The sequence below is a fragment of the Lissotriton vulgaris genome, chromosome 10, assembly GCF_964263255.1.
Source record: "Lissotriton vulgaris chromosome 10, aLisVul1.2, whole genome shotgun sequence".
In the NCBI taxonomy this organism is placed as follows: domain Eukaryota; kingdom Metazoa; phylum Chordata; class Amphibia; order Caudata; family Salamandridae; genus Lissotriton; species Lissotriton vulgaris.
This window is the reverse complement of record NC_141698.1, coordinates 507,121,873-507,146,237: the sequence shown is the minus strand read 5'-3', so window position 1 is coordinate 507,146,237 and position 24,365 is coordinate 507,121,873. Positions and strand designations below refer to the sequence as shown.

General features: G+C 53.1%; 1 long non-coding RNA gene across 1 annotated transcript in view; it reads left to right on the top strand.

The window, feature by feature from the left end:
- The window catches only part of LOC147685466 (uncharacterized), a 320,852-nt gene that overhangs the window by 116,935 nt on the left and 179,552 nt on the right, over positions 1 to 24,365 (top strand). Inside the window, exon 2 of the long non-coding RNA XR_015300490.1 lies at positions 1,783 to 1,845. This is a non-coding gene — a long non-coding RNA (uncharacterized LOC147685466). The remainder of the gene's footprint in view (positions 1 to 1,782; positions 1,846 to 24,365) is intronic.

Below are 24,365 nucleotides of genomic sequence, written 5' to 3'. Positions count from 1 at the left end.
TCACCAAGAACCCACACACTGCCAAAACAAACCTCGAAGAGGGAATGAAGGGCGTCGCCGACTGGATGAGGAGCAGCCATCTGAAACTGAATTCGGACAAGACGGAGGTCCTCATCCTCGGACCCACCCCTTCAGCCTGGGACGACTCCTGGTGGCCGCCTACACTGGGAACAGCACCGACACCCACTGACCATGCACGCAACCTAGGATTCATCCTCGACTCTTCCCTCTCCATGTCTAAGCAGGTCAACGCCATCTCCTCCTCCTGCTACAACACCCTCTGCATGCTCCGCAGGATCTACAAGTGGATCCCGACCAAAACAAGAAGATCGGTGACACAGGCCCTCGTCAGCAGCAGAGTGGACTACGGCAACACACTCTACGCAGGAATCCCAGCCAAACACCTACGACGACTACAACGCATCCAAAATGCCTCCGCCCGACTGATCGTCAACGTCCCCCGCCGCAGCCACATCACCCCCCACCTGAGAGACCTGCACTGGCTCCCCGTCGACAAGAGGATCACCTTCAAGCTCCTCACCCACGCACACAAAGCACTCCACAACGCTGGACCAGCCTACCTGAACAGCAGACTCAGCTTCTACACCCCCACCCCACAGCTCCACTCCGCCAGCCTCGCCCTCGCCGCTGTCCCCCGCATCCAATGAACGACATCCGGTGGCAGTTCCTTCTCCTACCTCGCCGCCAAGGCCTGGAACACCCTCCCTACCCACATACGGCAGACCCAAGACCTACTCGCCTTCACAAGACTCCTCAAGACCTGGCTCTTCGAACAGTAGCGGCACCCCCCTCCCCTCAGCGCCTTGAGACCCTCAAGGGTAAGTAGTGCACTTTACAAGTACTCTGATTGATTGATTGAATGTAACTCCAGAAGACGAAGGCTGATTGGCTCCTAAATGTCACAACACAAGCATAGTATATATTTGTATGCCATATTAGCTATGCGTTTTAAACTACTGTATGTTCTACAACAATAAAAAGCGAACACCTTGAATATATCATCAACTGCCTGCAACCGTACAAATAATGTTATCGATATTAAGAGTATGCACATTTGGATGTTTTTGCAAGTGATTTTCACCCTTTGCGAAGGTTATAGTTTTCTGGTTGATGTTCACATTCTCCTGGAATAGATTTTTCTTCTGCATTTCACAATTATTTTTACCAGACGGCTATAGTATTTACAGTACAGTTACTATAAAGTCAACACCAATGACTTTGATAAGGCAGCAAGTTTAGGAGAAGACGGGCCTAGGGAGACGGTAATCCAAAGAGCCACGGAATGGGGTGCTATTGGCTTCTACATCTTCAGACTGTGGGCCAGACCTGTACAAGACTAGACACTAGTTCCCCGTTGGGGTAGCCTTAGATTTGTGGCCTAATTTTTGGGCAATGGGTGTGTTTCTAGGCTTTCAGGCCATGTATGATTATAACACCTTCATCAGCTTAATCCAAATTATTTTCAGGGAGAGAAATGGAAGTATTCACGAGGCCGGGCTTACATCCCCCCATCCACAAAAAAAAGTAACATATTGGGGAGCCGCAGACAACGGCCAATAGGTCTAGGGATCCACTCGTTGAAAAGATCTGGGAACTACTGCTATATATCTACAGATAAATCTCTACGGAGTGGGAACTAGTAGGTAGTACCCAATGTGACTCTTGTGCTATAGTGGGTTGATCTCCCTTCAGAAATCACTAATGCAGACAAAAACTTGCCCCCCAAATTGCCACCTTACCAGGGTGTTGTTTCTTTCGCAGTTGGCCAGAAGAATTTCTGCTTGAGCGCAAGAAGGCGGAACCTCATTCGAATGTCTGAAGAAGGTGAGTGCGGACTGAAAGTGTGCAGTTGGAAAGAGCAGTGTTAGGAAACGTGTGTAGCCTTATTCTGAAGGAAGACAGGAACAGCTCTCTGAAATCGAGAGAAACTCTTGGGTGTTTGGCTCCTTGATGTGGCAACTCCTTTCAAAACAAAACATGAATAGTAAGCAGAGCTGAAAGGCCATAACCTCTTAAAATACAGGTGCCATCTCAGAAGGCGGTGCCCTCTTGCATGTTCCTTCAAAGGGAAACTACCATGAATTCATCAGAGGCAGCACAAACAGATTAGTCATCAGAGTCAGCAGGTCATTTGAGCATGTTCCAGAAGAACACCTGCCGCTAAAGGGAAATAATACCAAGTCACCAGAGTCAGCACAAACATATGAGCAACATAGTGAAGCCCCTTACTTGCATGGGTGTTAAAGCACACAAAACCATAACAATAAAGACATTACTGTAATACAACATAACTTGTTGTTTAAGCATGGGAACATTATTGGTGCAAACATGCTGATGAGATGACTTTTAATACTTGTTTTAATACTTGCGGAAAGGAGTTCATGACACTTCCCAGGACTTTAAAATGGCAGAGAACATGCAATTTGGACGAGGCATTCAATGGCACTGGAACAACTGCTGGCTGGAGGGAATGGCATAGTTGGTATTCGTCCACAATCCTCTCCCACCCACCACATGTTGTGGTGACATCACTGAAGCCCAACACAATAGTTCTATGAACTCAAAAAATGATAAATCTAGAGCAGGCCCCTGAGTCCTCCCTAAACCTCTCACTATGATAATAGTTTGTATCCTGTCACCTTCTGTGGGCATTCTATATGTGTTGGGCCAGTGGAGCTACTACCCTGGTAGGGTACCAGGAGTGAGTTTGGAGACATTTTTGGAATATTTAATAGAAAAAAACACATTTCCTTTGACACTTCCACCAGAGCAATTCATCAACATTTGTTCTGGTGTAAATTTTTACAATGCAGTTAATGTATCCAGTCTAATTTTATTTTATATGCATATAAATGGGTTTCTGTGTGTTTATTGCTTAAACATTCTCTATAATTTTATTTTAGTAAGTAGAATGTTCTGATTTGTCAGATTAGCTAACTCCTACTGTGCCATTCAGGCACGTGTCATTAAATGATGAGATGCAGCTAAAGTGGGCAGAAATGAGTTTCCAATTGTGTCTAGGTTTATAACAAACATAAATAAGTTAATTGTCATTTATATTCATGACAATCCATAATTCCAGCATTAAGATGAAGTCAGTAGCTTTAAGCCTGAACTAGCATGTAGCCTGATATCTCTCTCACATATTTTGTAGCCACTGTTCTCTAGATGGCCCACAGGTTTGTTTAAGAACACCTCGCCTACCTCTTCATAAATACTTCACAGGCCAGATTTTCACAAACAATTCCACTGCTGTGCAATGCTCACTAGCAGTCTCTCCTCTGTAGGGTAAAATTCAGTGTTCCTTCCATGGCCTATTAATAATGAAACATTGAGTGTAGGGGGGTGGCCTGTGGGAGAGGCTGTCGCTAACTGCAGAAGTACATTTGTGGTGTTAGCCTTGATGTAAATGTTCAATATTACTATCTGTTAGAAATTGAGATTCTGGTTGGCAGAGGTATGCACCATGTCAAAGCTTGAACCACAATCCTAGTCAGGGTAAATCGGATACACACCCTAAATCTACCTGTGCTTAGCCTCTGGTAGTTTTTAGGAGAGCAGTCAGACTGAACTTATGAGGTAATGTGTAAAGTATTTGTGCAACAGTAAAACAGTGACAAGATCTCACGAAAAGATACCACACCAGGTTAGACAAATAGAGCTTAATTCAATGAACAAAACAAGACCAAAACAACAAACATCCAATAAGTAGAACCATGTGTATGGATTTGTAAAGGTTAAGTTGAAATGCAGGGCCTGATTATAATACCATTCGTACCGCCCGTCTGACCGCTGTGGCTGCAGTCTGATTCTGGCCACCGAGGCCGGGAAATCTCTACCTGCCATATTATGATGCAACCGCTGCTACCGCAGAAGTATCATCATCCGCGGTGCACAGCCCCCTGGACAAGTCGCTGCAAATTGGTCCAAAAACACAGGAAACATGTGCAGCTCTACACACATGCATGACACATGTAGGGACATGCCTTGTGCACCATGTACCCCATTGCTGGTGTGTGACAATATGTGCACGTTGTTGTCGTTGCCGGCTGACGCCGCTGCCGTCTGTTTTGTTTTCCTTTTGCGAATCATTTGTGCTTGTTTTCTGCCTCGTGGCCGGCTGACGCCGCTGCCGTCTGTTTTGTTTGTTTTATAATATTTGTGCTTGTTCCCCACTGTATTTACTGTTTGTGCCTATTGTTTGGTCACTTGCCCATTTCTCGTTCTCCTTCCTGTCTGCCCGCCTACCGCGCCGCCCTCCGCCTTCCCTCCCCGCTCCCCGCTTCCCGCCACCACCGCTGACCACGCCCCCTTTCCCTCTGCTCCCGCCTCCCAGCTGCCCCGCCCACCCGCGCACTTCGCCTTAAATGGCGACCGTGCGAACGCGCAGCGGTCACGCGCAGCGGGCGCGCCGTTTGTGCGCCGAAGGCGCGCCAATGGTAAGCCCGTCTACGCCCGTCCGCGCCTGGACCGCGCCCAGTGCCAGGACCCCTGGCCCCCGAAGAGCCCGACCAACCCGCCTGACGTACTCCGCCGCCACCCTCACCGCACTCAACACCGGCCGACTCCCTGAATGCCACCAAGCCACACCACGACGCACCCACGGACCCTTCAGCTGCCACGCCTGCAAGTTCACCTGCACCCGGACCTGCCTCGCACCAGCACCCGCCAAGTCGAACGCCAGCAGCACCCACCTCAAGTGCATCCTGCTCAACACCCGCTCCGTCCACAGACACGCCATCGAACTCTGGAACCTCCTCGACACCACAGCCCCTGACGTTGCCTTCCTCACAGAGACCTGGATGAACGCCTCTTCAGCTCCAGACATCGCCATCGCTATCCCAGAGGGCTACAAGATCGTCCGGAGGGACCGCAACGCCAACCAGATGGGAGGAGGCATCGCCATCATCCACAGGAGCACCATCCGTCTCACGACCAGCACCGACAACACCCTGACCAGCGCCGAACACCTGCACTTCCAGATCCACACCAACCCGAACACCACCCTCAGAGGCACCCTGATCTACCGACCTCCGGGACCACGCACCCAATTCTGCGAGGACATCGCCGACTTCGTCAGCCCGCATGCCCTCCCCTCCGCTGACTACATCCTCCTGGGGGACCTCAACTTCCACCTGGAGAACAACAACGACCGCAACACCAGCACCCTGCTCGACAACCTCGCCAATCTTGGACTCAAGCAGCTGGTGTCCACCCCCACCCACCTCGCCGGACACACACTCGACGCAGTCTTCTCCGCCAGCACAGACATCAACTTCAGCCACGCCACAGAGCTTCAATGGACGGACCACAGCTGCGTCCACTTCTCCTTCAAGAGAACGACGACCCACCACCACCAGAATCAGACCGCCCGCAGAAGCTGGAACAAGATCACAGCAGACCAGCTCGCCGCTTCCCTGAGCCAGCACCCTCCCGCCAGCTCAGCGAACCCCAGCCAGGCCGCCGACAACCTCACGAGGTGGATCAGCAACTGCGCGGACGAAGTCGCCCCGCTGAGAACCCCGCCCAGCAGATCCGGCAGCAAGAAAGCCCCGTGGTTCACCGACGAACTCAAGAGCTCCAAAAAGAACTGCCGAGCCCTCGAGAAAGTCTGGAAAAGGGATCCTACACCAGACAACAGGACCACCTTCAAGCTGGCCACCCGGAAGCACCACCAGCTGATCCGCGCCGCCAAGAAAACTGCGTTCAAGGACAGGTTGGACAACAACGCACACAACTGCAAGGAACTCTTCAACATCGTGAAAGAGCTCTCCAACCCCAGCGCAGGAAACAACGACATCACCCCATCGCAAGACCTCTGCAACTCCCTCGCTTCATACTTCCACAACAAGATCGCAGACATACACAACAGCTTCAACAACCAACCAACGAACACCAAGACCGAACAACCACCCCCCACCACCACCCTCCACGCCTGGACCCCGATCAGCACCGAAGACACCATCCGCACGATGAACTCCATCCACTCCGGATCACCGACTGACCCCTGCCCTCACCACATCTTCAACAAGGCTGACGCTGTCATCGCACCCCACCTGCGAGACATCATCAACACATCCTTCGACACCGCCACCTTCCCTGAGAGCTGGAAGCACGCCGAACTCAGCGCTCTTCTCAAGAAACCCACAGCGGACCCCACCGAACTCAAGAACTACCGCCTCATCTCGCTCCTCCCGTTTCCAGCCAAAGTCATCGAGAAGACCGTCAACAAGCAGATGGCCGCCTTCCTCGAGACAAATGGATCCCTCGACCCCTCGCAGTCCGGCTTCCGAGCCAATCACAGCACCGAGACCGCCCTCATCGCCGCCACCGATGACATCCGAGCCCTGATGGACAACGGAGAAACAGCGGCCCTCATCCTCCTAGACCTCTCCGCGGCTTTCGACACTGTCTGCCACCGCACCCTAGCACAGCGCCTCAGCAATGTCGGAATCCAGGACAAGGCGCTGGAATGGATCATCTCCTTCCTCGACGGAAGAACACAGAGAGTCCGTCTATCACCGTACAAGTCAGAGGCCACCGAAGTCATCTGCGGCGTCCCTCAAGGATCCTCTCTGAGCCCCACCCTCTTCAACGTCTACATGAGCCCCCTCGCGGCCATCGCACGCCAGCACAACCTCAACATAATCTCCTACGCCGACGACACCCAGCTGATCCTCTCCCTGACCAACGACCCCGCCGCCGCCAGGGCCAACCTGCACGAAGGGATGAAAGAGGTAGCCGAGTGGATGACGACCAGCCGCCTGAAACTGAACTCGGACAAGACGGAGGTCCTCATCCTGGGCTCCTCACCCTCCGCCTGAGACGACTCCTGGTGGCCTCCCGCCCTGGGCACCGCACCCAAACCGACAGACCATGCACGCAACCTGGGCTTCATCCTGGACTCCTCCCTCTCCATGACCAGGCAAGTCAACAACGTCTCATCGGCATGCTTCAACATCCTCCGCATGCTACGAAAGATCTTCTGGTGGATCCCCACCGAGACCAGGAAGACCGTCACCCAGGCCCTCGTCACCAGCCGACTGGACTACGGCAACGCCCTCTACGCCGGTACCACCGCCAAGCTCCAGAAGAGACTCCAGCGGATCCAGAACGCCTCAGCCAGACTCATCCTCGACATCCCACGAACCAGCCACATCTCCGGACATCTGAGAGACCTTCACTGGCTCCCCGTCAACAAAAGAATCACCTTCCGCCTCCTCACCCACGCACACAAAGCCCTACACGACCAAGGCCCGAGCTACCTCAACAGCCGAGTCAACTTCTACGCTCCCAAACGCCACCTCCGATCAGCCAACCACGCCCTCGCCGACGTCCCCCGCATCCGAAGAGCGACTACAGGAGGAAGGTCCTTCTCCTACCTGGCCGCCAAGACCTGGAACTCCCTCCCGACCGACCTGCGCCTGACCCAAGACCACCTCTCCTTCAGGAAGAAGCTGAAGACCTGGCTGTTCGAGCAGTAGCGGCCCCCCCCCCCCCCCCCCCAGCGCCTTGAGACCCCACGGGTATGTAGCGCGCTCTATAAATGTCTGTGATTGATTGATTGATTGATTGATTGAGTGCACAGACCAGTCAATGGGAATGCATAACACATGAAGACTTACTTGGATTCCGCCACCCACAGGACCGTCCACTTTGGCGTGCAACTGCTGAGGTGTAGGGGGGACCTGGAGGAAGGGATCCACGCTGGAGACCGCCAGGGAGTACGGTAATCGGCTGAGTATTCACCCCTTTTCCTTCGCTTTTGGTGACTCGAGGCAAGCGGTAAGACTGCCATGGTCAGGTGTTTGGAAACCCATATCGTAATCTGGATAGCAGTCGGATCACCCTGCACTGCCCCATGGCTGCTGTTCCTCTCTGACTGCCAACTCGGCAGTTGGAGGAAGGCTGTCGGAGTCGGCGGTCTGTCAGCGGTTCGTCAGAGTGCAGACTGGATGAATTGTAATCCGGTGGTCGGACCGACCTCTTCTGACGAGACCTTCATCGGTCAAACCGGCATCATAATCAGGCTTTTACTTCTTAAAAGTAGAAGGCAATGTGTCAACGTCGAGCTGTGCAGCTGGTGATGTGATGTCTTTGTCTTCAGCGGCAGCGGTGATGCTTCGTCATTGAGGAGAGATGCATCAGTTCGAACCGGCGCAATGAGGGCGATGCATGACTTTTGCAGCGAACAGCCAGAAAACCCACTTCCAAGGGCCCAGGACTGGGTTGGCACCTCTTGGTAGGGCTGGACTCAGAGTCCAGAGGCTGGAGCAGGGTTGTTGGTAGTCTTTAATGTCCTTGAGACTTCAGAACAGGAGGGAAGCCAGAGAGACCTCTGAGTCACTTTGGTTCTGGGGATTCAGAGATGCAGGTCCAGTCCTTTTCACTCCCAGTAAAGGAAGGCAGCAGGGCTAGCACAGCAAAGCAGGAGTCCAGCAGAGTGACAATCGTTTAGCAGCACAGCAGTCCTTCTTCCCGGCAGAATGTCCTCAGGTGCAGAAACGTACTGAGTTGGTGGTGTCTTCGGTCCAGGACCTATAACCAATTGTGCCTGTGAAGTGGAGGAGACTTCAAAGAGAGGCTCCAGGCTCACTACATGGGGGAATGCAGCTTTTTGTGTGGGGCCATACAAAGCCCTATTCAGGTGAAATGTCAGCTCCTCTCTCCCATCCTTTCCAGAATGACCCATCAGCCTTCTGATGGCCTGTCAGGATGAGAATAGGCCCCAAGGCACACCTATGCTCTCTTTGTGTGTGGCTGTCCAGCTGTCACCCACCACAGAGGTGTATTCAGCAACATGCAGAGGCACAGAATGGCTAAAGTAAGAAAGTAAAGCAAGGAGGGGACAAAGAGCAGATTAGAAGGGTCCAGCACATAGACCCCTAAATGGACAATCTAGTACAAAAGAAGGGTGCAGTTCCTCGAGGGAACGGGGAAGACGAAGAAAGACAGCTGTCAGGGAGATCTGGCAAGTTGACCAGAGGGATCCGGGGGGGGGGGTACTAGTGATCAGATCTAAATGCCCTTTCACACCCAAAATGGTGTCCTGCTTCATCATTGGGCTGCTCCTTGTTGTGCCGGTGCTACAGTACCCGACGGGCCCCTCAATGGGGGCTCTTTAGCGGAGATCACTTTTTCTTTATCTCTTTGATGAATTTGTGTGAGGGAGTGTAAAAGTGTAGGGTGGTACACTGGTGATCAACATAGCCTAAGGGGTTCCCGGGAGAGATTTATAAATGAAGCGGTCCCCTTGACAAGATAACAACAGGGGAGCTTCCTTTGGGACCAAGTAAGTATACCAGGTAAGTATACCTATTCTACAATGGATTGTACAGGTCGACAGAGAAGGGTAGGTCCCTGGTAAGTAACCACATGATCCACTTTTTCTTAAAGGACTTAACCCCTTCCATGCTGATGACGAACCCCAGCCGTCATGCACTACGGTGCTCGTGTGCTGATGACGGCTGGGGTTCGTCACGGCCCGCCCCTGTTCGTGCTGTTTACAGCAAACCAGGGGAATCACGGCCACATGGAAAGGGTTAAAGGGCATGAATATATGATGTTACTTAGCAGACCATTACTTCGCAAGTTTTTACTATGATGTTTTTACATTGCAAATACCATTACTACACTAGATTTAACTGTGATTGCTTTTAGTTCGCAAATACATTTAAAAGTACTAAATATGCATTTACTTCGCAGTATATTACTAAGTATACAACTTCTAAGCATTTTTTACTCTTTTACACTTACCCTCATACACTAAATTACCCTACACTACCCAAACACCACTACAATACTCTAAACCAAAATACAATACTCTACACTACATAAACACAACCCTACAACCTAAAAGACACCCCTTGCATGACCACTACCCTAAACCGAAATACACTACACTACTCTACACTACATAAACACAACCCTAAAACCTAAAAGACAACCCCCTGCAGGACCACTACCCTAAACCCAAATACACTACTCTACACTACATAAACACAACTAATCCATTGTGCTTTTCATGCTTGGTTTGGATCCCTGGATACACTTGTTCCAAGTTTATTAGTAACAGTAACCCCATGCCAACGAAGCACAGTACAGCAGGTTCTCCGACAACTGAATTAGAGCCTTTAGTCTTTCCTTACTTCCTACACTGTGTGATCGTGGGCGGTCGGCGGACTGGTAAAGCAGGCGAGGAGGCCGGATATAGTGAGCGATAGTGATTTATTTGACTTTATACAAGGTTTTACGAGGACAGTAGGAGAGTTCCGGTCCAGCAACCAAGGAAAGGTACACGTCTTCTTCTCTGTTTGTCCGTGTCCGACGAGGGTCCAAGGGGCGTCCATGTCTGGGTGTAGCTGCCTCGCTGTGGTCGGAGAACACCTCGGAGGGCAAACAAGAGAAAGAAGGAGCCGTTAGCTGGGCTTGGACTCGGAATCCGATCCCGTCACCGTTAACCGGTAGTGTGAGGAAGTGAAGAGGAAGTGAGGGAGGTACGGGTGGGGGAAGGTACGGACACGAGTCAAGGAAGGGAAAGGAAAGAAAGTGTACAGGACGGTGGGGAGAGGGGTGCTCTTTATACAGTGCTAAGTGCGTATTTACAATCTACCTAGTGCCTACTGGTGACGTGCCTAGGATAGCGGGAACAATTTACACTGGGAGGGGTTCTAACTATGTACACAGTGCACCTAATGTGCTCAAGAGAGTAACTGGCACTCACGCGCTCCGCCGTAACTCTCCTCCGAGTTACGGCCGCTCTCCAGCCACCTCCGTGGGACTCCACCACTCTTCGGACCACTCCTCGCTGTCTCCGTTCCCGTCTTGTCCGTTCATCACTTATCTAGCCGAAAGCTCCTGCCACAATCCTTCGACCCCGTCTGTCTCTTCTCTTCCGGCTTTTCTGTACCCGGCCGTCGGTAGAGAGGCGGGACTTCCGGGTTCGTGGGGTAGTCCTTCCGGTCCTCCGTAACCTCCGATTGGACCCTGCAAAGGAGAGAGGGGCGGGACTCCGGTTGTCATGGACGCTGTTGTTGGGGTTTCTACGCGTCTACTCGGACATGGTGCGGTGCGATGGGGCAACAGAGGTGAGGGGCCGTCTCGTGATCGGAGGTCCCTCGGGGCGAGATCACATTCCCTTCCCCTAGTTGTCTTTCTTGTACCCGGTGTGGACACAGGGTACCGAGATAGATAATCGGCGTTACCTTGATCTAAGCCTTTCCTGTGTATGGTAGTGAAGTGGTATGGTTGGAGGGACAGGAACCAGCGGAGGACTCGATCGTTGTGACCTTTATTCCGAGCCATCCACTCTAAGGGAGCATGGTCGGTATAGATGGTGAATTGTCTCCCCTCCAAATAGTAACGGAGACTTTCCACCGCCCTCTTGATGGCCAGGGCTTCCTTTTCTACCACGGCATAGTTTTTTTCTCGTGGGAACAGTTTCCTGCTAAGGAAGAGAATAGGTTTCTCGTCTCCCTGGGAGTCTTTTTGGGATAGGACGGCCCGAGTCTCTGTTCCGAGGCGTCTGTCTGCAATATAAAGGGCCGAGCATAATCAGGACTTACTAACACGGGATGGGAGGTCAGAGCGTTCTTCAGGTCGGAGAACGCCTCCACCAACTCCGCCGTAGGAGATCTAAGAAGGGTGTCTGTTTTCACAGATTTCTTTAAGAGGTCTGTGAGGGGGGCAGCTCTTTGGGAAACGCCTGTAGTATCCCAAGAGGCCCAGGAAAGCACGAAGGTCTCTTTTGCTCTGAGGGAAAGGGAGGGAGTGTATGGCTTCGATTTTGCTTTCCTGAGGTCTTATCAAGCCTTCCCCCAAGAGGTAGCCTAGATATTTCACGGTTTGTGCTGCTAGGGTGGTTTTGGAGGGATTTATGGTAAAACCGTAAGTCCCCAGGGAGGTGATGACCTGGTGTAGGTGTTCTAAATGCTGTGTCCAGTTGTCACTATAAATGACGATATCGTCAAGATACGCGCCAGCATATCGTGAGTGAGGTTGTAAGGTTTTATTCATGGCCCGCTGGAATGTGGCTGGGGCGCCATGAAGCCCAAAAGGAAGGACTAGGAATTGGTATAACCCATCAGGGGTCGAGAAGGCCGTCTTTTTTCTATCTTCTTCTCGGAGAGGGATTTGCCAATACCCCTTACAGAGGTCTAGCGTGGAAATATACTGGGCCTTCCCGATGCGTTCGACCATTTCGTCGACGCGGGGTAAGGGATAGGTGTCAAATGAGGATATTTTGTTTACCCCCCGGAAATCAATACAGAACCGGACAGACCCGTCCGGTTTGGGCACGAGTACAATCGGGGAGTTCCACTCGCTTACCGAGGGTTCGATGATACCCATCTTCAACATTTGTTCAGTCTCGTTCCGTATTACCTCCCTGCGGGCCTCGGGGACTCTATATGGCCTTTGCCGTATTACCTTCCCAGGAATGGTCTGTACCGTGTGCTCAGTGATGGTGGTGTGTCCCGGGGAAGAGGAAAACACCAGTCGCAATGGAAAAAGGACTGTCTCGAGTTCCTGTCTCTGTTGTGGCGTGATATCTGGATCGATACAGGGGGTGAAAGAGAGGGGACCCGGGTTAAGTGATCCGGTTAAAACCGGACGAGGGCCTTCCCACTTTTTAAGAAGGTTGACATGGTAGATTTGGGTTACTCCACGGGTGGGGTCCATGTCTAGCTCGTACGTGACCGGGGTCACCTGCCGTAGGATGACATAAGGACCCTGCCACTGTCCCAGGAGTTTTTGATCAGAGGAGGGTAACATCAGTAACACAAGATCACCTGCCAAGAAGGTTCGGGGTTTGGTGCCTTTATCATACTGTCCTTTTTGCCTATTCTGAGCACTTTCGAGGTTCTGACTCACTATATCTCTCATGATGGCTAGGTGGGTTTTCAGGTTCTCCATGTATTCGGGAAGGGGTCGAGTACGATCTGGTTCTGCTTCCCAGGCTTCTTGGGCCATATCTAGCAGGGTACGAGGGGGTCGCCCATATAACAACTCGTAGGGCGAGTACCCGGTGCTACTCTGGGTGGCGCAACGGATGGCAAACAGAGCAAGGGGTAGCATATCCTCCTACCTTTTGGCTTCCAAACCTAGCAGTTTCTTAAGGGTCTGTTTCAGGGTGGCGTTGTACCTCTCGACCAACCCGTCGGTCTGGGGGTGGTATGCCGAGGTCCGAATCTGTTTGATTCCCAGGTGGGAGCATACCTGTTTCATCAGAGAGGAGACAAAAGGAGTACCCTGATCTGTTAAAATTTCTCTAGGAAAACCCACCCGAGTGAATACTGAAATGAGGGCCTTCGCAATGTTCTGAGTGGTAGGCTGTCTTAAAGGTAGGGCTTCAGGGAAGCGGGTGGCATAATCTACAATAACTAGGGCGTACCGACACCCGCTACGGGACGGCAACAGGGGTCCGATTATGTCCATTCCCACCCTGCTGAATGGGACGTCAATGATGGGAAGGGGTTGCAGCGGTGCCCTAGGGGGTCGATATCTACTATGTCTTTGGCATACCGGGCATTCTTTACAAAACTTTTTGACGTGTTGGTAAATCCCAGGCCAATAGAACTTGTCCAGGATTGTTTGACTGGTCTTTTCTTCTCCAAAATGACCTCCCAGAAGGTGACTATGGGCTAGGAAGAGCACCTTCTCCTGAAAGGGACCGGGGACCAGGAGCTGGGGCTTCTGTTGGTTCCCCCCCTTGCGATACAGAAGGCCGTTTTTCTTGAAGAAGTATGGACCTACGGTAAGGGGATCCTCTTGGTCCACGGCCCTTCCCCAGGCTTCCTGCAATAGAGGGTCTTCCTGTTGTGCTGCCCTGAATTCACGATCCGTTTGCCAGGGGTGTTCATCCGGGATCACTGGGTAGGCGCTGGTATATTCTCTTCTTTCCTTTTTCTTCTGTGCTTTGGATTTGGGTGGTTTACATGCCTGCAGGGGGGAGGACAATCCTTTTGGGAAGGGTGCTTCCTCCCACCAGTGTGTCAGGGATTCAGTGGTGTCACGTAACAATCCGGGTAATCCGGGGTAATCGCTCCCTAGTATCTCCTGCTCCGGGAGGGCGGGGATCAGTCCCACAGTGAGAGCGGTTCCGGGATCCTTGTCATGTTGGACCATTACTTTGGTGGTGGGGTATCTCTTTGTGTCCCCATGAACACACTGAATGGCGACAATGTCAGACGAGTGTTTCACAGGGTGCGATAAGTCCTGGGGTCTGAGGACGCTCTGTCGACACCCAGAGTCAGTTAGGGCCATGAGGGTTTGTCCATCAAAATTCACTGGACAGCGAAAAGGGGGTGGTGGGGCCCCAGGTACAGAACACACGTAGTTACGTGCCAGACCCACTTCCATCGGCTCGTCTTTGTGCGGACATATTTGGGCGATGTGACCGAATCCGCCACAGCTGTAGCATTGTGGTCCGGGATTAACAGGACGTTGTATCACCGGGGTGGGGAACAAAAGAGGAGGGTCTGGTCTTCTTGGAACAGGAGGACGTTGAGGTCGTAGGCCTGTTGGAGGGTGAGGTTTGTGGGGGTGATCCTCTTTTCATCTCTGGGCTTCCTGGGCCCTGCTATAGGCGCTTGCAATTTCTATGGCTGTGTCCAGGGTCACATGGGCGTGTTGGCGCACCCATCTTTGCGTACCTGGGAGCAAAGACGACAGGAACTGTTCCAAGTAGATTTTTTCTAGAATGTTCTCTTTAGTAGAGGTGTCGGGTTTCAGCCAGCGATTGGCTAGGTCTTTGATCCGGAAGGAGAGGGCCCTGGGGGTCTCCTGGGGTCCTTCTTTTACTTGGCGTAGTCGTACTCGGTAGGTTTCCTCATCAATGCCCAGTCTTTCAAGGATGCATTTTTTTACGTCTGCATATGGAGTGTTGCCCTGAATGTTCGCTTGCTGGTAGGCTGCCTGTAGGTCCCTCGTTAGCAGGGGTCCTAGATAATGAGCCCACCGGTCCAAAGGCCAGGTGGCAGCCTGTGCTAGCCTTTCGAAGTTGGTAAAAAAGAAATCAGGGTCCTCCCCCGGCACATATTTTTGTAGAACCACCGAAGGGAGGGAGGACATCGGCCTCGGTTGGCCCAGGACATCGGTCAGTTTCCCCATAGCCTGGTCATGGGAGGTTCCCTGTCCTTTTAATACATCATGGAGTTGTCCACGGTCGTCCTCAGCAGTTTTTAGGAACTGCTCCATTAGCTTTCCCAGTTGCTCCTGGGATTCCGCCATTCTCTTCATCACGGCCTCCATTCCTCCAGTTAATCCCACTTCTGACACCAGATGTGATCGTGGGCGGTCGGCGGACTGGTAAAGCAGGCGAGGAGGCCGGATATAGTGAGCGATAGTGATTTATTTGACTTTATACAAGGTTTTAGGAGGACAGTAGGAGAGTTCCGGTCCAGCAACCAAGGAAAGGTACACGTCTTCTTCTCTGTTTGTCCGTGTCCGACGAGGGTCCAAGGGGCGTCCAGGTCTGGGTGTAGCTGCCTCGCTGTGGTCGGAGAACACCTCGGAGGACAAACAAGAGAAAGAAGGAGCCGTTAGCTGGGCTTGGACTCGGAATCCGATCCCGTCACCGTTAACCGGTAGTGTGAGGAAGTGAAGAGGAAGTGAGGGAGGTACGGGTGGGGGAAGGTACGGACACGAGTCAAGGAAGGGAAAGGAAAGAAAGTGTACTGGGCGGTGGGGAGAGGGGTGCTCTTTATACAGTGCTAAGTGCGTATTTACAATCTACCTAGTGCCTACTGGTGACGTGCCTAGGATAGCGGGAACAATTTACACTGGGAGGGGTTCTAACTATGTACACAGTGCACCTAATGTGCTCAAGAGAGTAACTGGCACTCACGCGCTCCGCCGTAACTCTCCTCCGAGTTACGGCCGCTCTCCAGCCACCTCCGTGGGACTCCACCACTCTTCGGACCACTCCTCGCTGTCTCCGTTCCCGTCTTGTCCGTTCATCACTTATCTAGCCGAAAGCTCCTGCCACAATCCTTCGACCCCGTCTGTCTCTTCTCTTCCGGCTTTTCTGTACCCGGCCGTCGGTAGAGAGGCGGGACTTCCGGGTTCGTGGGGTAGTCCTTCCGGTCCTCCGTAACCTCCGATTGGACCCTGCAAAGGAGAGAGGGGCGGGACTCCGGTTGTCATGGACGCTGTTGTTGGGGTTTCTACGCGTCTACTCGGACATGGTGCGGTGCGATGGGGCAACAGAGGTGAGGGGCCGTCTCGTGATCGGAGGTCCCTCGGGGCGAGATCACATTCCCTTCCCCTAGTTGTCTTTCTTGTACCCGGTGTGGACACAGGGTACCGAGATAGATAATCGGCGTTACCTTGATCTAAGCCTTTCCTGTGTATGGTAGTGAAGTGGTATGGTTGGAGGGACAGGAACCAGCGGAGGACTCGATCGTTGTGACCTTTATTCCGAGCCATCCACTCTAAGGGAGCATGGTCGGTATAGATGGTGAATTGTCTCCCCTCCAAATAGTAACGGAGACTTTCCACCGCCCTCTTGATGGCCAGGGCTTCCTTTTCTACCACGGCATAGTTTTTTTCTCGTGGGAACAGTTTCCTGCTAAGGAAGAGAATAGGTTTCTCGTCTCCCTGGGAGTCTTTTTGGGATAGGACGGCCCGAGTCCCTGTTCCGAGGCGTCTGTCTGCAATATAAAGGGCCGAGCATAATCAGGACTTACTAACACGGGATGGGAGGTCAGAGCGTTCTTCAGGTCGGAGAACGCCTCCACCAACTCCGCCGTAGGAGATCTAAGAAGGGTGTCTGTTTTCACAGATTTCTTTAAGAGGTCTGTGAGGGGGGCAGCTCTTTGGGAAACGCCTGTAGTATCCCAAGAGGCCCAGGAAAGCACGAAGGTCTCTTTTGCTCTGAGGGAAAGGGAGGGAGTGTATGGCTTCGATTTTGCTTTCCTGAGGTCTTATCAAGCCTTCCCCCAAGAGGTAGCCTAGATATTTCACGGTTTGTGCTGCTAGGGTGGTTTTGGAGGGATTTATGGTAAAACCGTAAGTCCCCAGGGAGGTGATGACCTGGTGTAGGTGTTCTAAATGCTGTGTCCAGTTGTCACTATAAATGACGATATCGTCAAGATACGCGCCAGCATATCGTGAGTGAGGTTGTAAGATTTTATTCATGGCCCGCTGGAATGTGGCTGGGGCGCCATGAAGCCCAAAAGGAAGGACTAGGAATTGGTATAACCCATCAGGGGTCGAGAAGGCCGTCTTTTTTCTATCTTCTTCTCGGAGAGGGATTTGCCAATACCCCTTACAGAGGTCTAGCGTGGAAATATACTGGGCCTTCCCGATGCGTTCGACCATTTCGTCGACGCGGGGTAAGGGATAGGTGTCAAATGAGGATATTTTGTTTACCCCCCGGAAATCAATACAGAACCGGACAGACCCGTCCGGTTTGGGCACGAGTACAATCGGGGAGTTCCACTCGCTTACCGAGGGTTCGATGATACCCATCTTCAACATTTGTTCAGTCTCGTTCCGTATTACCTCCCTGCGGGCCTCGGGGACTCTATATGGCCTTTGCCGTATTACCTTCCCAGGAATGGTCTGTACCGTGTGCTCAGTGATGGTGGTGTGTCCCGGGGAAGAGGAAAACACCAGTCGCAATGGAAAAAGGACTGTCTCGAGTTCCTGTCTCTGTTGTGGCGTGATATCTGGATCGATACAGGGGGTGAAAGAGAGGGGACCCGGGTTAAGTGATCCGGTTAAAACCGGACGAGGGCCTTCCCACTTTTTAAGAAGGTTGACATGGTAGATTTGGGTTACTCCACGGGTGGGGTCCATGTCTAGCTCGTACGTGACCGGGGTCACCTGCCGTAGGATGACATAAGGACCCTGCCACTGTCCCAGGAGTTTTTGATCAGAGGAGGGTAACATCAGTAACACAAGATCACCTGCCAAGAAGGTTCGGGGTTTGGTGCCTTTATCATACTGTCCTTTTTGCCTATTCTGAGCACTTTCGAGGTTCTGACTCACTATATCTCTCATGATGGCTAGGTGGGTTTTCAGGTTCTCCATGTATTCGGGAAGGGGTCGAGTACGATCTGGTTCTGCTTCCCAGGCTTCTTGGGCCATATCTAGCAGGGTACGAGGGGGTCGCCCATATAACAACTCGTAGGGCGAGTACCCGGTGCTACTCTGGGTGGCGCAACGGATGGCAAACAGAGCAAGGGGTAGCATATCCTCCTACCTTTTGGCTTCCAAACCTAGCAGTTTCTTAAGGGTCTGTTTCAGGGTGGCGTTGTACCTCTCGACCAACCCGTCGGTCTGGGGGTGGTATGCCGAGGTCCGAATCTGTTTGATTCCCAGGTGGGAGCATACCTGTTTCATCAGAGAGGAGACAAAAGGAGTACCCTGATCTGTTAAAATTTCTCTAGGAAAACCCACCCGAGTGAATACTGAAATGAGGGCCTTCGCAATGTTCTGAGTGGTAGGCTGTCTTAAAGGTAGGGCTTCAGGGAAGCGGGTGGCATAATCTACAATAACTAGGGCGTACCGACACCCGCTACGGGACGGCAACAGGGGTCCGATTATGTCCATTCCCACCCTGCTGAATGGGACGTCAATGATGGGAAGGGGTTGCAGCGGTGCCCTAGGGGGTCGATATCTACTATGTCTTTGGCATACCGGGCATTCTTTACAAAACTTTTTGACGTGTTGGTAAATCCCAGGCCAATAGAACTTGTCCAGGATTGTTTGACTGGTCTTTTCTTCTCCAAAATGACCTCCCAGAAGGTGACTATGGGCTAGGAAGAGCACCTTCTCCTGAAAGGGACCAGGGACCAGGAGCTGGGGCTTCTGTTGGTTCCCCCCCTTGCGATACAGAAGGCCGTTTTTCTTGAAGAAGTATGGACCTACGGTAAGGGGATCCTCTTGGTCCACGGCCCTTCCCCAGGCTTCCTGCAATAGAGGGTCTTCCTGTTGTGCTGCCCTGAATTCACGATCCGTTTGCCAGGGGTGTTCATGCGGGATCACTGGGTAGGCGCTGGTATATTCTCTTCTTTCCTTTTTCTTCTGTGCTTTGGATTTGGGTGGTTTACATGCCTGCAGGGGGGAGGACAATCCTTTTGGGAAGGGTGCTTCCTCCCACCAGTGTGTCAGGGATTCAGTGGTGTCACGTAACAATCCGGGTAATCCGGGGTAATCGCTCCCTAGTATCTCCTGCTCCGGGAGGGCGGGGATCAGTCCCACAGTGAGAGCGGTTCCGGGATCCTTGTCATGTTGGACCATTACTTTGGTGGTGGGGTATCTCTTTGTGTCCCCATGAACACACTGAATGGCGACAATGTCAGACGAGTGTTTCACAGGGTGCGATAAGTCCTGGGGTCTGAGGACGCTCTGTCGACACCCAGAGTCAGTTAGGGCCATGAGGGTTTGTCCATCAAAATTCACTGGACAGCGAAAAGGGGGTGGTGGGGCCCCAGGTACAGAACACACGTAGTTACGTGCCAGACCCACTTCCATCGGCTCGTCTTTGTGCGGACATATTCGGGCGATGTGACCGAATCCGCCACAGCTGTAGCATTGTGGTCCGGGATTAACAGGACGTTGTATCACCGGGGTGGGGAACAAAAGAGGAGGGTCTGGTCTTCTTGGAACAGGAGGACGTTGAGGTCGTAGGCCTGTTGGAGGGTGAGGTTTGTGGGGGTGATCCTCTTTTCATCTCTGGGCTTCCTGGGCCCTGCTATAGGCGCTTGCAATTTCTATGGCTGTGTCCAGGGTCAGGTGGGCGTGTTGGCGCACCCATCTTTGCGTACCTGGGAGCAAAGACGACAGGAACTGTTCCAAGTAGATTTTTTCTAGAATGTTCTCTTTAGTAGAGGTGTCGGGTTTCAGCCAGCGATTGGCTAGGTCTTTGATCCGGAAGGAGAGGGCCCTGGGGGTCTCCTGGGGTCCTTCTTTTACTTGGCGTAGTCGTACTCGGTAGGTTTCCTCATCAATGCCCAGTCTTTCAAGGATGCATTTTTTTACGTCTGCATATGGAGTGTTGCCCTGAATGTTCGCTTGCTGGTAGGCTGCCTGTAGGTCCCTCGTTAGCAGGGGTCCTAGATAATGAGCCCACCGGTCCAAAGGCCAGGTGGCAGCCTGTGCTAGCCTTTCGAAGTTGGTAAAAAAGAAATCAGGGTCCTCCCCCGGCACATATTTTTGTAGAACCACCGAAGGGAGGGAGGACATCGGCCTCGGTTGGCCCAGGACATCGGTCAGTTTCCCCATAGCCTGGTCATGGGAGGTTCCCTGTCCTTTTAATACATCATGGAGTTGTCCACGGTCGTCCTCAGCAGTTTTTAGGAACTGCTCCATTAGCTTTCCCAGTTGCTCCTGGGATTCCGCCATTCTCTTCATCACGGCCTCCATTCCTCCAGTTAATCCCACTTCTGACACCAGATGTGATCGTGGGCGGTCGGCGGACTGGTAAAGCAGGCGAGGAGGCCGGATATAGTGAGCGATAGTGATTTATTTGACTTTATACAAGGTTTTAGGAGGACAGTAGGAGAGTTCCGGTCCAGCAACCAAGGAAAGGTACACGTCTTCTTCTCTGTTTGTCCGTGTCCGACGAGGGTCCAAGGGGCGTCCAGGTCTGGGTGTAGCTGCCTCGCTGTGGTCGGAGAACACCTCGGAGGACAAACAAGAGAAAGAAGGAGCCGTTAGCTGGGCTTGGACTCGGAATCCGATCCCGTCACCGTTAACCGGTAGTGTGAGGAAGTGAAGAGGAAGTGAGGGAGGTACGGGTGGGGGAAGGTACGGACACGAGTCAAGGAAGGGAAAGGAAAGAAAGTGTACTGGGCGGTGGGGAGAGGGGTGCTCTTTATACAGTGCTAAGTGCGTATTTACAATCTACCTAGTGCCTACTGGTGACGTGCCTAGGATAGCGGGAACAATTTACACTGGGAGGGGTTCTAACTATGTACACAGTGCACCTAATGTGCTCAAGAGAGTAACTGGCACTCACGCGCTCCGCCGTAACTCTCCTCCGAGTTACGGCCGCTCTCCAGCCACCTCCGTGGGACTCCACCACTCTTCGGACCACTCCTCGCTGTCTCCGTTCCCGTCTTCTCCGTCCGTCACCGATCTAGCCGAAAGCTCCTGCCACAATCCTTCGACCCCGTCTGTCTCTTCTCTTCCGGCTTTTCTGTACCTGGCCGTCGGTAGAGAGGCTGGACTTCCGGGTTCGTGGGGTAGTCCTTCCGGTCCTCCGTAACCTCCGATTGGACCCTGCAAAGGAGAGAGGGGCGGGACTCCGGTTGTCATGGACGCTGTTGTTGGGGTTTCTACGCGTCTACTCGGACATGGTGCGGTGCGATGGGGCAACAGAGGTGAGGGGCCGTCTCGTGATCGGAGGTCCCTCGGGGCGAGATCACAACTGTCTATACAAAAGTGTTCTATTTGGAGAGCTACAAGGAGGAAACTGATTCAAGCTCAAGATTCCCATTATTTAGAGGGTTATTAGGATGGCGGACGGAAATGGGTCCCGTCCGCCATGGTTGCGGCAAAAATACTCCCGACCGCACCGCGGATAATTCACGGTTGCGATTATGATATTTCTGTCATCACACACAGACCGCGACGAACGGATCACATAAAAAGACCGCCGCAAGCGGACGGTACCACAGAAACACTGTACACCGCGGACGCATTGACCGCGGAAACAGGCCCAACTGCCGCCAGACCTGTGGAGGGTCCGGCCGCACGATTAGGATAACCCAGCCATCCCAACGGAACTCACCACTTTCCTCGACAGCCGCGGAAAATAAGCTCTGACAAATGGAGCATTATTGCGGAAGGACCAAACGAATATCACCCCTGCCGTCAAACCGATTAAAAAATGGCAGACGGAAGTAAATATAAAACACAAAAACAGGACACACACTCACCTGAAACACCCAACCCCAACTACACGCCCCAATGACCCCCCCACCACAAACAAGAGCACCCAAGTCACCACTCCTACAGAACACGTGACAGGCAACAACCATTGGGACAAAACCACCACACAGAGTATAACATGAATCCCTCCCTTTACCACAATCCTTTGCATCACAGCACAGCTGGAAGAAAAAGGCAGAATAGCACAAACAGCAGACGCACACAAACACACATACAACCTGCACACCAACACACCCACCACACAAACCCCCACAACACCATCCCTACATACCACACCCCTGCATACCCCACCACACCCCACGAACACCTTGCACATCACACACCATGGCACCCAAGAAAAACTCCAAGTTCACAGAGAGTGAGTTGAAGGTCATGGTGGATGAGATCATCCGTGAAGAACCACATCTGTTCGGTACCCTAGTCCAGCAGACCACCTTGGCAACCAAAACTACCATGTGGGACAGGGTAGTGACCAGAGTCAATGCTTCAGGAACCGTGCCACGCACCAAACACGACATCCAGAGGCGGTGGCACGACCTCAAGGCAAGGGTGAAAGGCATCAGGGCCAAGAACCACCTAAGGGCACAACACACTTGCGGCGGCACTCCCTCGGAGCCTATACCATTTTCAGAATGGGAAGAGAAGGTGCTGGGCATACTGCACCCTGAGAGCCTGGAAGGAATAGAAGAGGGACTAGAGGCTGGTAAGTACAAACCAATGACCACTATCACACTGTCATGGTCTGCTTTGCACAACTGCTAAGACACATCTCCCAGGCTCCAATCCATGCATGTGGACCACACAGTCACCCAAATGTAAAGTACAGGGCTCAAATGCACCCATGAGAATCAACCACAAATGTTGACTCCTACGTTCCTAGGCTTGCATGTTCACATAGCAGCTAACACCACAACTCCCAACAGGCCCCCATGTCCACAGGGAGGGTGGGGGTTGGTGGGTGTGAGCCCAGCACTACAACTCCCAACAGCCCCCAATGTCCACAGGGAGGGTGGGGGTGGGTGGGTGTGAGTCCAGCACTACAACTCCCAACAGGCCCCCATGTCCACAGGGAGAGTGGTGGCGGGTGGGTGTGTGGTGGGGTCTAGCACTACAACTCCCAACAGGCCCCCATGTCCACAGGGAGGGTGGTGGTGGGTGGGTGTGTGGGGGGTCCAGCACTGCAACTCCCAACAGTCCCCCATGTCCCTGTGGGTGTGAGTCCAGCACTACAACTCCCAACAGGACCCCATGTCCACAGGGAGGGTGGGGGTGGGTGGGTGTGTTCGGGGTCCAGTACTACAACTCCCAACAGGCCCCCATGTCCAAAGGGAGGGTGGTGGTGGGTGGGTGTGTGGGGGGTCCAGATATACAATTCCCAACAGGCCCCCATGTCCACAGGAAGGGTGGGGGTGGGTGTGAGTCCAGCACTACAACTCCCAACAGACCCCCATGTCAACAGGGAGGGTGGGGGTGGGTGTGTGTGTGGGGGGGTCCAACACTACAACTCCCAACATGCCCCCCATGCCCACATGAAGGGTGGGGGTGTGTGGGGGGGGTCCAGCAGTACAACTCCCAACAGGCCCCCTGTCCACAGGGAGGGTGGGGGTGGGTGGGTGTGAGTCCAGCACTACAACTCCCAAAAGGCCCACATGTCCACAGGGAGGGTGGGGTGGGTGGGTGTGTGGGGTCCAGCACTACAACTCCCAACAGGCCCCCATGTCCACAGGGAGGGTGGGGGTGGGTGTGTGTGTGGGGGGGGTCCAACACTACAACTCCCAACAGGCCCCCCATGCCCACATGAAGGGTGGGGGTGTGTGGGTGTGTGGGGGGGTCCAGCAGTACAACTCCCAACAGGCCCCTTGTCCACAGGGAGGGTGGGGGTGGGTGGGTGTGAGTCCAGCACTACAACTCCCAACAGGCCCACATGTCCACAGGGAGGGTGGGGTGGGTGGGTGTGTGGGGTCCAGCACTACAACTCCCAACAGGCCCCCATGTCCACAGGGAGGGTGGGGGTGGGTGGGTGTGTTCGGGGTCCAGTACTACAACTCCCAACAGGCCCCCATGTCCAAAGGGAGGGTGGTGGTGGGTGGGTGTGTGGGGGGTCCAGATCTACAATTCCCAACAGGCCCCCATGTCCACAGGAAGGGTGGGGGCGGGTGTGAGTCCAGCACTACAACTCCCAACAGACCCCCATGTCAACAGGGAGGGTGGGGGTGGGTGTGTGTGGGGGGGGTCCAACACTACAACTCCCAACATGCCCCCCATGCCCACATGAAGGGTGGGGGTGTGTGGGTGTGTGGGGGGGTCCAGCAGTACAACTCCCAACAGGCCCCCTGTCCACAGGGAGGGTGGGGGTGGGTGGGTGTGAGTCCAGCACTACAACTCCCAACAGGCCCACATGTCCACAGGGAGGGTGGGGTGGGTGGGTGTGTGGGGTCCAGCAC